Here is a 10,800-nt window from a genome sequence, read left to right as displayed (position 1 = left end):
GAAATAGTTCACCCATATCTTGGCCAAGATTCCGCCTCCAATTAACAGCACTAATTTTGGTTATTTATGATCAAGACCATTTATGGGATGTTGCTGATGACAGAATGGCTGCTGCTTGTCTCTGTGGTAATCAAGAAACTTCAAAATAGTAAGAAGTGATCTGAGACATTATGACATGAAGGGTTCAATATAAATGTAAATACATTCTAATACATATACCGGTGCAAAATGGGCTGAGTGACATGGGACAATTCTTCCCCTCTTGGCTGTGCGACATTAAACTTTCACACAATGCTGTCGCTCTGGTACACTTTGCCAGGACAAGTTCATTGTTTGAGGGAAAAAGATGTGTAAACTATGCCTACTTGGTGCGAGTCTTTTGATCTAGAATGGAAGATGTTGGACAGCAGGAACTGCACCAATTGGTACATTCAACAGGCACTGTGCACTTTGTACCAGGCACAAATTCCTCAAGTGCTATGCCAATTTGAACTGCCATGCTGGACAATGCCAAGGTGAGTTTAGTCTGCCATTTTCCTGTGGTCTAGAACCTGACTCTCGGGAGAGGATTCACTTCAAACACAGCACTCCACTGTAGTGCACTATTACTAACCTGGTGCCAAAAATATGACAACACTGGAATCAGTTCAGGACTAAATTGGTAATATTAAGCACATGTTAACTAGCAACAGAAGGCACAAAATAAAGAGAAACTGGGGGCCACTATTATTTCTTTCCCGAAACACAAGTGCAATTATTTTTTTGATTTATTGAGGTCCTGCTCATTTACTGAAAAGAGAGGACTATTTCCTTGTACAATACGTGACCCAATGTGCTGCAAGCTCTAGGTGACTGTGATAAGGAAAGTGGTGGCTGAACACAATTGGAAGTCATTGAGTACACAGCACAATGCAAGAAATTGCACTGATATACCAATGCAGTAGTGTTTCTTCAGTCCAGATACATGATACAGCATCTTTTGTCCCGTATGTGATGAAACTCCTATGTTTAAAATTCTGCACAGAGTTACAGTTGAAAATATTCAGGAGAGGGCTTTACAAGCAAGTAAAGTGATGGGCGGTGTCATATTCAATAAACATTCCAGTTGGTGTAGCAATGTAATGGCTGCTTTTGTTTCAGACTCTCTGGAACGTTCCTTCTGGATGCAAAATAATAACACAACAGGACACTACTGGGGCTTAAAGGGTTAACGTACAAGGAGAGGTTGCATAAACTTGGCTTGTACTCTGCCAACCTGCTCCCCTTTCATTCTTTATGGGATTATCTGAAGACATTAGGCTGGATTTTCCTAGCACGTTGAGGAGTCCCACTGCTGGGACTGCAGGCGGAACCCAAGCCCATGCAGGCAGATGGCAGCATACTGGGCAACAATTTACTGGCAGTGGCTAATTAAGAGGCTGTACTGTCCAATTGAGGCCGCGCTAGTGAGTCTACGCTAAAGATGCCTCTGGCAAAAGGTTTGTTGCATCCGACTCCCGAGGAGAAGAGGAAACACAAGAAGAAGCGTCCGGTGCAAAGTCCCAACTCCTACTTCTATGGGTATCAAGTGCCCTGGTAGCTACAAAATCACTACTGTGTTCAGCCAGGCACAGACTGTAGTGCTGTGAGTCGGATACTCCACTGTATTCTGCCAGCCCGCTGGAGGAGAGGCCAGGTTAACAGGAGGCTGTTATTTCGGAAGAAAGCTGCACTAAAAATGAAAGTTGTCATTTGCGGATGGGTGAGGCTACACACAGCCGGGCTTCTGGAGTCTGGCTGAGGGATACTGATTTGCTTCCTTGGGATCTGGGTGGCAGTATGGGAGAGATGTAAATGGGAGTCAGTTTCCCGAAGCCTTGCCCTTCTGGTTTAGGTGAGCTTTTCTTCCTGGACCCTCTTGCTGGTATTGAGTTATTTGTTAGAATTATCAAATAAAATGACAGTAGCCCCATCTCCCTGGGCTGCTGGACCAGAGAACTGGCAGTTCAGCAGTGCACTGTCAGAGGTGGCCTTCCACCTTCCAGCAGCAGCCACGTAGCCAGAGGGGTGACCACTGCCATTGCGGGGGTGGGGAGGGCCTCCCTCAGTGGATCATGGAGCAGCCATCAGGATATAACTCTGTCTTCCCACATGGCAGCAGACCTTTCTCATTCTGGTAAAATACCATCGGTGCTAGGAGGTGGTCCTCAGATTAGCACTTAGTTGGCACAATAGGCAGCCTGGTGCTGAGGCTCCAGTTGCTGGTAATATGCCCTGGCAGCAGGAAGATGTTGGGCTCCCCTCCTGATGCCCTTCCACCGCCATTTTACCAGCGTGTCCACCTCCCAACCCGTCTCCAAAGGGCTGGTAAAATCACTCAACAGCTATTGATATAATTCTGATGTTTTTTTTAAATTCCTGCTCAGGCCACTAAATGCCTCGACATATTGAAATCCTCAGCAGGCCAGGGAGAATGATTGTGTTCAACAAGTGCTTTATGTGCACTCAGTCACTGCACGTGTTGTTTTTCTCCACCTCGCACTTTTGGCGTCATTATGTCCTCTCGTTTCAAATGGAACTCCCACATCTTTTCCAAGGCAAAAACTTCTTCCAAGAAGCTCACTTTCCTCCAGCAAGCGAAGGACTTCTTTATTTCCTCAGCCACCCTGAGGTAAGGCTGTCCAAAACTTGAATAACTGTTTCCAGATCTGGGAAGGCTTTCCTCACAAACTCTTGATCAGAGTACAAGAAAAGATCCTCGATGTTTAATTGTGATCCTTCTCTAATCGCTAACTTACACTCTCCCACACTGCAAACCTTCTTCCCATTTTACCAATAACAATATAGTCACTGCCCCCTGACCTTCCATTTCTTGTGCGGCCCACAGTTAAAATTGGTGAAATTAAGACCCAGAGCTCATCCTTTCACTCGAACTCTCAAGACCTTTAAAACTTCAAACCGCCCTCAAGTCTCTTATTCTGATTACAATTCACAAGCTAAGTTTGGTGTCACCCAACCACTTCCTCGACTTATTTCACCTTCTATCCTTCTCTTTTCAACTTTGATGGCGACTTACACAATGTCCATTATTTTCCCTTTTCAACAAGAACAAACACCACACCTCTATTAAAACCTAAGCCCTAAGTTCTGGACTTCCTTCTTTAAATCTCTTTGCCTTTCTTTTTCTTTAACCTCCTCCTTAAAACCTCTCTCTCTGATTAAGTGTTTCATTACCTGTCCTAATATTTCTTTAGGTAGCTCAGTGTCAAATTTTGTTCACTAAACATCCTGTGAAGTGCTTTGGAACATTTTAATGTGGACAGGGCTTTATATAAATGCAAGTTGTTGCTGTTGTTGTTGGACACACCATCTCAACTTATGAGTAAAATGACCCAAGTGGCTAATCTTCATGGAACTTGGACAGTGAGTGGAATTTTCTGTGCCTGCTGGCGTAGGGCTTGTTCAATGGCATGAGCGAATAATATGACGAAAAGGCCAAAAATCGGCTTCATTGATGGCATGAAACCGGTTTGTGACTGCTGAGCCCATCGATGGCAGGCCGTGTTCCCTGTCATCGGACATCAGGAACCTCATTGCAATACATTGGCACATCGTTATAAGGCTAGCCTGGTGGAGTTATTCCACCTCCATCACCCCACCACCCCCCACCCGCCGCTGGATCATCCAACACATAGGTGGGAAATCGCGGTAGTGCAGAACACATGGAACGTTGCGTGGATTCTCATGAACATGGCTCTGCTGCGAAGCAGCTCATGGAAGTAGGTTGAGAAGGTGGGAGAGGGAGGCCGAGGACTGACTGGGAGAGGAAGAGGTGTCAGGTGAAGGGTGAGGTTGGGGGCGGGGGAGGGGGAATGTAAGTGTCAGAGGGGTGAGGTTGGGAGGGGGGAATGAAGGTGTTGAATGGGGCGAAGTTGGGGGGAGGGGGAAAGAGATGATGGTAACTGGGGAGGTAAGTGTATTAAGGAAGGAGTTCAGAGTGGAGGAGGAGTGCAGCGAGGGGATAGAGTCCAGGGGGAGGAAGAAATGTGAGAGGGGAGGAAGTAGGAATGGAGGAAGGAGTTGGGAAGGTGGTAGGAATAAAGCTGAAGGAAGAAATAAGGTTCAATGAGGGAGTCAGGAAGGGGGAAGAGTAAGGCTGGAGGAAGGAGTGAGACTGGAGGAAGAGGAACGCTGGAGGAAGGAGCCGGGAGCGGGGAAGAACTAAGTGTGGCAGAAGTGTTATGGCACAGCTGATGGTAAACGCTGAGCTGCTCAAATCCCAAAGGGAAACTTGAAACAACTGCCACAATTGTTTTGGAATTTGTATAAAATGTCTAGAGGCGGGCCTTGAATTCAGTAGTAATAAGACCACCGAGTCATATATATGTCTTACAAAACTAAGTCAAATCGTTATTAATAGATGAAACAATTTTAAGTACACACACGTACACATGCACACACACCTACAAATCACTATTATGATCACTTCTAAATCCCCTCGTTCATCTAACTCCCAGGTACACTTTTGTTAAGGCAACAGTAAGACACATAGATCTTAAATGACCCAGGCAAAGAGAACAATACCCTGAGCAATCTAATTCAAAGTGAGTTTTCTTAACTTCAGTTCTTTGTACGCAGCAGCTTCAGGTGTAGATGCTGAAGGCTTTTCGCACTTGTTAGATCTTAGAATGCCTTCCCTTGCATGCAGCCTTCTCTCCTTTATCCATATTTTCCCCTTTGAATGTAAATTTTCATTGTTTCACAATGTCTTTAGACTTTACCTTTCTAATAATAAAAATCTTTCAGTACCAATTTTACCAGCAATCTTTGGGAAAATAAAGACTGTTCTTAACTTGCCCTGGCTAGATGTAATATTTCACTCCTCCTTTTGAAATCAGTCTAGTCCGGTTTATTTAAAAATGCAGAGGATGGAGTCCAGGAGGGAGGGGTATCCAGGTGAACGTGCACGGGAGGGGTCTGATGGGTCCATGAATGCCTATTGGGGAGTGAATTGAGGGTGAGTGTGGTATAAGGGAATAGTGAGAATGACCGAGGGCAGAGTGAGGGGGTAGGGTGGGAGGGTGAGGATTTGACGGTAGTGATAGAAGGAACAGTGAGGGTGGTTGGTGGAGACTTGGAGGCAGGCATGACCCCTGGGAGTGGGAAGGAGGTGGTTGTATAGGTCAATGTGGATGGGGGTGGGATTTTCAGGAAGTTCACCTGGACATCAAGGGAAAAAGGGTTGTGGCTGGTAGGTCACGGAGGGGAGGTGAAAGGTGGTGCCAGGGGATGGGGGAAAGGAAATGGATGATTCAGGGAGGGTAAAGGATAGAAATTAAAACCGTTTTAGCATCATGCTGTTGAAATCGAAAGTGAAATGAGAGTCATGGTGGGCAAAATCAGGTGCTGCATGGGAGTGTGGTCAGTGGGTGGGCGGAGATGCAGGTCAGCTCAGATAGATAACTGGAAGCAAACCTCAGCAGGCAGCATTGGAAATGCTCAGGGCATTGGGATGAGTGTGATGGGGGAAGGGTTCGCATGCGAGGGAGAGTGCTTGCTCAAATGCTCTGAAAGGCTCTGCTACACACACACACACCTCTCCCTCCAGAATCACTTATGGGCCAGCTGCTCCCTCTGCAGTGCCAAAGGACGAGGTTGAGGGGGTCACAGGCAAAGGGGACTTGGAGGGAGAAGACAGCCTGGTGCAGGGTGTGGGTAAGTGCTGTGACAGGTCTTCCAGGCTGCTTATTTCCAGCTCTTCAATGGAAGAGATACCCTCTTGGCTGGAGATGAGGATGTAGATGGAGCTGAGAGACTGGCTGGCTGAGGATGTTGGTCACTTGGCAGAGCTCCCTGTGAACCACAGTAGAGTTAATTAGTGCATAGCAGCAGAGTCAAAAGCAGGAGAGGAGAGCACTCACATTTGCTTTGAGAGAGGGATGACATGGTGCAGGATCCTCAGGTGGGTGTTCGCCACCGATATCACTGTCACCACAGGCACAGTCCACATCCTCACCAGTCAGCACAATGGCACACTCCTCAAAGTGAGTGAGGGGCCTAATGTGGGCCACTCCACCCCTGGTTTGGGAGCTCTCCCTGCTGATGTGAGCAGATTCTCTCCATCTGTTTCCATGTGGGAGAAGTGTGAGCAGGACACATGGCACCGCATGGAATATTTGTGTGATGAGCAGAGACATGGACGGGATGAGGATGCACGATCAAGTGGATATGAGCCTGATGGAGATGTGAGGGTGTGCGTGTGAGTTAATGGTGTTGCCCCTTGAGGTGTGAGATCCCAGTGGATGTGTGATGGGTTTGTGAGCGTGAGAACAAAGAGAAGAATGACTTACCCTGGAAGAACAGATGAGACCATTCATCCCGTAGTGGCACTGGGTGGCTGTCCTCTTTTGCAGGCCGTTGGAAGTGACCACCACTGCCACTGCCTCCCATGCTGGATTGGTGATGTTGCTGCCTCTCCTGTGGCCAGGGCAGGGGTAGAGGACATCACGGCGGGCCTCCACAGCATCCAAAATGCGCTCGAGGGATATGTCACTATATCTGGGAGGTGCAGTTTTTTTTTTGCCTTTCTGGGCCATCTCTTCCATGTAGCAGTCATGGGCTGGAAGCACTGAGAGGTTTATGCGTGGCTGGACTTTAAATATGGTGCCCGACATGATGAAGCGGTGAGGTGATGGCAAATGAGAGCCCACTCACCATGGAAACAGCATGTTTATCAAGAACGCATAACTAAAGCCTGCTACCGCACTTAGTGCAAATCTGGGGCGATTCCGCTCAGTGCACACTGTCAAGGTATTTGACTAGGGTCATTGGGGCCCACTCCCGTCCTTCTGTCCAACAGCCACATGTCAGGTTTCCAGCGAGAGCCATGATGTTGCCTCATTTATCCTACCCCAAGGTCAGGGTGTGCTGCCCTGTTCAACATACCTGCGGGAAGCCCATACTCAGCATATGACCCAGCCCTACTCTAGAAAATTTATTCAGAAAGCGAGGTGGTCTTTGGCGCAATATTCCACCTGAAAAAGCAGCACCGCTGGAATTCAGTATTCCCTCAGTATTGCACTGCAGTGTCAATCTAGACCCTTATGTTCAAACCAACTGAGTGGGACTTAAACACACAACCCTCTGTCTCAGAGGCAAGAGTGCTACCAACTGAGGCACAAGCAACACTCCTGAGCAGTACATTCTAGCTAAAGAGAAACAGGGGGAAAAAAAGTTAAACTAGGGTTGAATAAAATTCAAGGGCATCTTGCTAATTTATTGCAGCTTTATTGTACCGCTTTTTTGCCAACATTTTATAACGTACAATCTCTTTTTACTTCTGACAGTCAAATTGTAATTTTTCTTTGCAACTGTGTAATTGCCGACACATGTATGCTTATTAAACCATAGTTTCCAGTTTTATGACTTCTGAAAATGGCTTTGTAATATGGTGGCTAACTCGCTTAGCAAGGGTCACATTGAACCTGGAGGCATTCGATATTCTGAACATGCAAAAATTAAAAAAGAAAACATTAAAAAGATTCATGGTACTACTCTTTGGCTGTTACGATGAGCACTGTGAGATAAAGCAAAGGGAGATGGGTAGTTTAAACTACAGATGGGTGTTGATTCGGAAGTGGTTTTGGCAAGAAGATCTACAGCTTAGTATCTGGAATCACTAAGAAAAATGTACAACTTCAAAGAACAAAAAAGTGACAATTAAATATTCTAAAACAAAACACCACTGTGTATCCCTTAATTAGAAAGTTTAGGAGAAGGTGCAGCATGAGCAAGACAGACCACACTGAGGTGACATTTAAAACTTGACACAGGGGATATGGTCCACATCCACAGCCAAGTTCTTGACTTTGGATTAAGCCTGTTGTTTTTGGACCTACCTTTCCAGTTAAGGTAATCAGTGGATGATTATCCTGAATTATGTACAGTCCCCGAGGCCTTAGAAAGAGACTCGCTCCAGGGCGGCAGACAGGAACTAACGAAAAATACTTTGATGTTCCACATGGAATTCGTGACCAGAGGTGTGGAGCGCCCTGAGAAAAACTGGGAAGCAAGGGGCAGCTTGGGGGTGTGGGGTGTGTTGTGCGAGGTGTGGAAATCAGAGTTCACATCACCTCAAGGAAATTGCGCATGCTCTGGCGGCCAGCTGCGTTGCTTGCTTGTTGTATTGGCTGCTGATGCTATGCTGCATGATTGCACTACAAAAGGGGAGGGGGTGAAAATAATAACTACTCCGGCTGTTAAGGTCTCAACAGCAACTCACTTTAAAAATACTTGTTTAGAAAAATGACAACCAACTTGAAAACGCCCATACCAAGCTGTTATTGAGGAAAGGGAGGTGGTTGGCAGGGCCAGTGTCACTGGCACAAAGTTATCAAGTGAGCCACCAGTTTTTATTTTGGCTGTTGGTGAGAATAGAGGAATGCTTGCATGGCAGCCTTGAGTGCTGTGGTGACTATTTTTCATGGTCGCTGCTGACATTGGGACAAAGCAAGAAACTTCCCTCAGTAGTGAATGGAGTCCTTACTGCAAACTTTTATTTGTTTTTTAGATTCATTTATGGGATGCGAGCATCGCTGGCTAGGCCAGCATTTATTGCCTGCCCCTAACTGCCCTTGAGAAGGCAGTGGTGTGGTAATTGGGGGGGTTTAGTCCATTCCCTCTATCAATCGGGAATCACGTGATGTACTGCGGGGGGCTCTGACCAGTGAACTTTTAGCGCGGGCAATCTGGTGGGTGGGGTGGGGGGGATGGGCAGAACTTCCTGTGAGCTTCCTGGTCGAGCATGAAAGCACCTGTAAACCTCTCTGTAATAAAGTTAACTGTTTCTTGATGAAACCTGTCTGCTCCTTCGAGTCATCACAGGTGGTGAGCTGCCTTCTTGAACCGCTACAGTCCCTGTGGTATGGGTACACCCACAGTGCTATCAGGGAGGGAGTTCCAGGGTTTTGATTTGATATTGTATAGTTTGTGGCAGCCATGCTTTTTGATCATGGGAATTGACCACGGGTGACCATATTACTCTGACCATGTCTGAAATGAGAGGGTACTTAAAAAAAGAGACAGAAACCTTTGTTTAATAATAGAAATATTTGTTGAGATACAAGAGCTGATCTACCTCTCCAGGTATGGACTGGGAGCAATGAGGGCACAGTGCACTGGAAGGAGATTGGAACTCTCTTAACAGCTCTGTGGGAATGTCTTCACATAGAACACAGTGATTCAGGAAGGTGGTTCACTATCACCTTCTCAAGGGCAATTAGAATTGGCTGATAAATGCCAGCCTTAATTGCTACCAAACCCATGCCCCAAGGATGATTTCACCTTTAAACTCAGTGTGTATATGTTACAGCGCCATTACCTTCATGAAGTTCTTCCAGGCATTTCTTGATTGCTTCACAATTTAAAAAAAAACTACTTCTCAATAAGTGTTCCAGATCAAATTTAGTTTCACTATTTTATGTTCAAAGAAGTCTCTAATTACTCAGCTAGGTCCTGGCTTTCAAATCAATAAGCACACTCCAAAAATAACAATTGCGTACTTAAAATTCTCCTGTTCTTCTTCCACTCTCTCCTTCAACAGAAAGCAGTTACTGGATAGTTCCCAGATAATTTTGAAAATAAAATGCCAACTGTTTTGCTTCTCTAATGTTTCCTTTCACTAGTTTCTAGTCTCTAAGTATACCATCCAAAACTCTTCCTTGTTTTCATAGAACATTAAGACGTAACCTATTATCTCTTATGCTAACAAATTTTTTCTCTTTGGACACCAAAGCTGTGTAGATCGTTACCTTAATCAACTCTTCCTCCTACAATTCACAAAGCTTTTAACAGTGCAAACTTGATGCTACTGACATACCACTTTGTGATATATCTCATCATCTCTCTGACCCTTTAATCTTGGTGATATCCTCCACTCTTCTCAACAGTTCACATTTCCCAGCTCCAACACAACAATTAGGTGGCCGACATAATCATCACATAGGTGCGAACATTCACTTGCAACTGTATCAATGTGTAAGCAGAACAAAAGAGCTGAGGTAAACATTAACAGCGCGGTGTGTTTCAATGTAGCTTAATTTGATTTTCAATGGTTCAACTTAACTAATGTGTCATTCATATTTTATTCCAGGGCTACGAACCAAGAGCTGAAAAATGGTATTAGGCTGGGGGGCTTGCTTTTCAGTCAGTGCAGACATGATGGGCAGAGTGGCCTCCTTCTGTGCTGTCACTTTTTCTACACTTTCTAAATTTTCCAAATGTCTGAGAAGGAGGAATGTGCAGGGATGTGAGGATGGGGGAGTGACAGTATGTGAATTGCTCCTTAGAAGAGCCAGCACAGACACAATGGGCTGAATGGTCTTCGTCTGTGATGTAACGATTTTATGATTTGCTAATTTGAGAAATTATGAGGACTGTAACATTTGAGCTCCAGGGTGTCATATCTGCGGGGTATCCCAAAGATGTTCTGGGAAGCTCTCCCACCAGAAGATCCCAGGTAAGGATTGCAAGGCAATTGCCCGAGAAGTGCAAACTTCCCATGAGCAATTGCCCTCTGCTGGGAAACATCTGAAATGCAATTTAAATCAAAAATAAACTTCGCATGGTTCCAACATCTTACATCAATAGTTACCCAGAAAAAGTTAAAACTACTTCTAGATAACTACTGTACAGACCCACACTGACCTCTCCCCCATGTGACTCCCCTCACACCCCCAGGGTACTCCCCCCACCCTACCAAGGGCTACTCCCCCCTCCATCGGGCTACTCCCCTACCTCCTCTCAGGACTTCCCCCAACTCCT

The 10,800-nt window shown here is 45.8% G+C and overlaps 1 pseudogene; it reads left to right on the top strand.

Moving 5' to 3' along the window:
• Nucleotides 1-1,456: 1,456 nt before the first annotated feature.
• On the top strand, nt 1,457-1,715 carry LOC121288312 (annotated as a pseudogene).
• Nucleotides 1,716-10,800: the final 9,085 nt, after the last annotated feature.

Source organism: Carcharodon carcharias, chromosome 15, assembly GCF_017639515.1.
Source record: "Carcharodon carcharias isolate sCarCar2 chromosome 15, sCarCar2.pri, whole genome shotgun sequence".
Classification (NCBI taxonomy): Eukaryota; Metazoa; Chordata; class Chondrichthyes; order Lamniformes; family Lamnidae; genus Carcharodon; species Carcharodon carcharias.
This window is presented reverse-complemented; position numbering and strand designations above follow the sequence as displayed.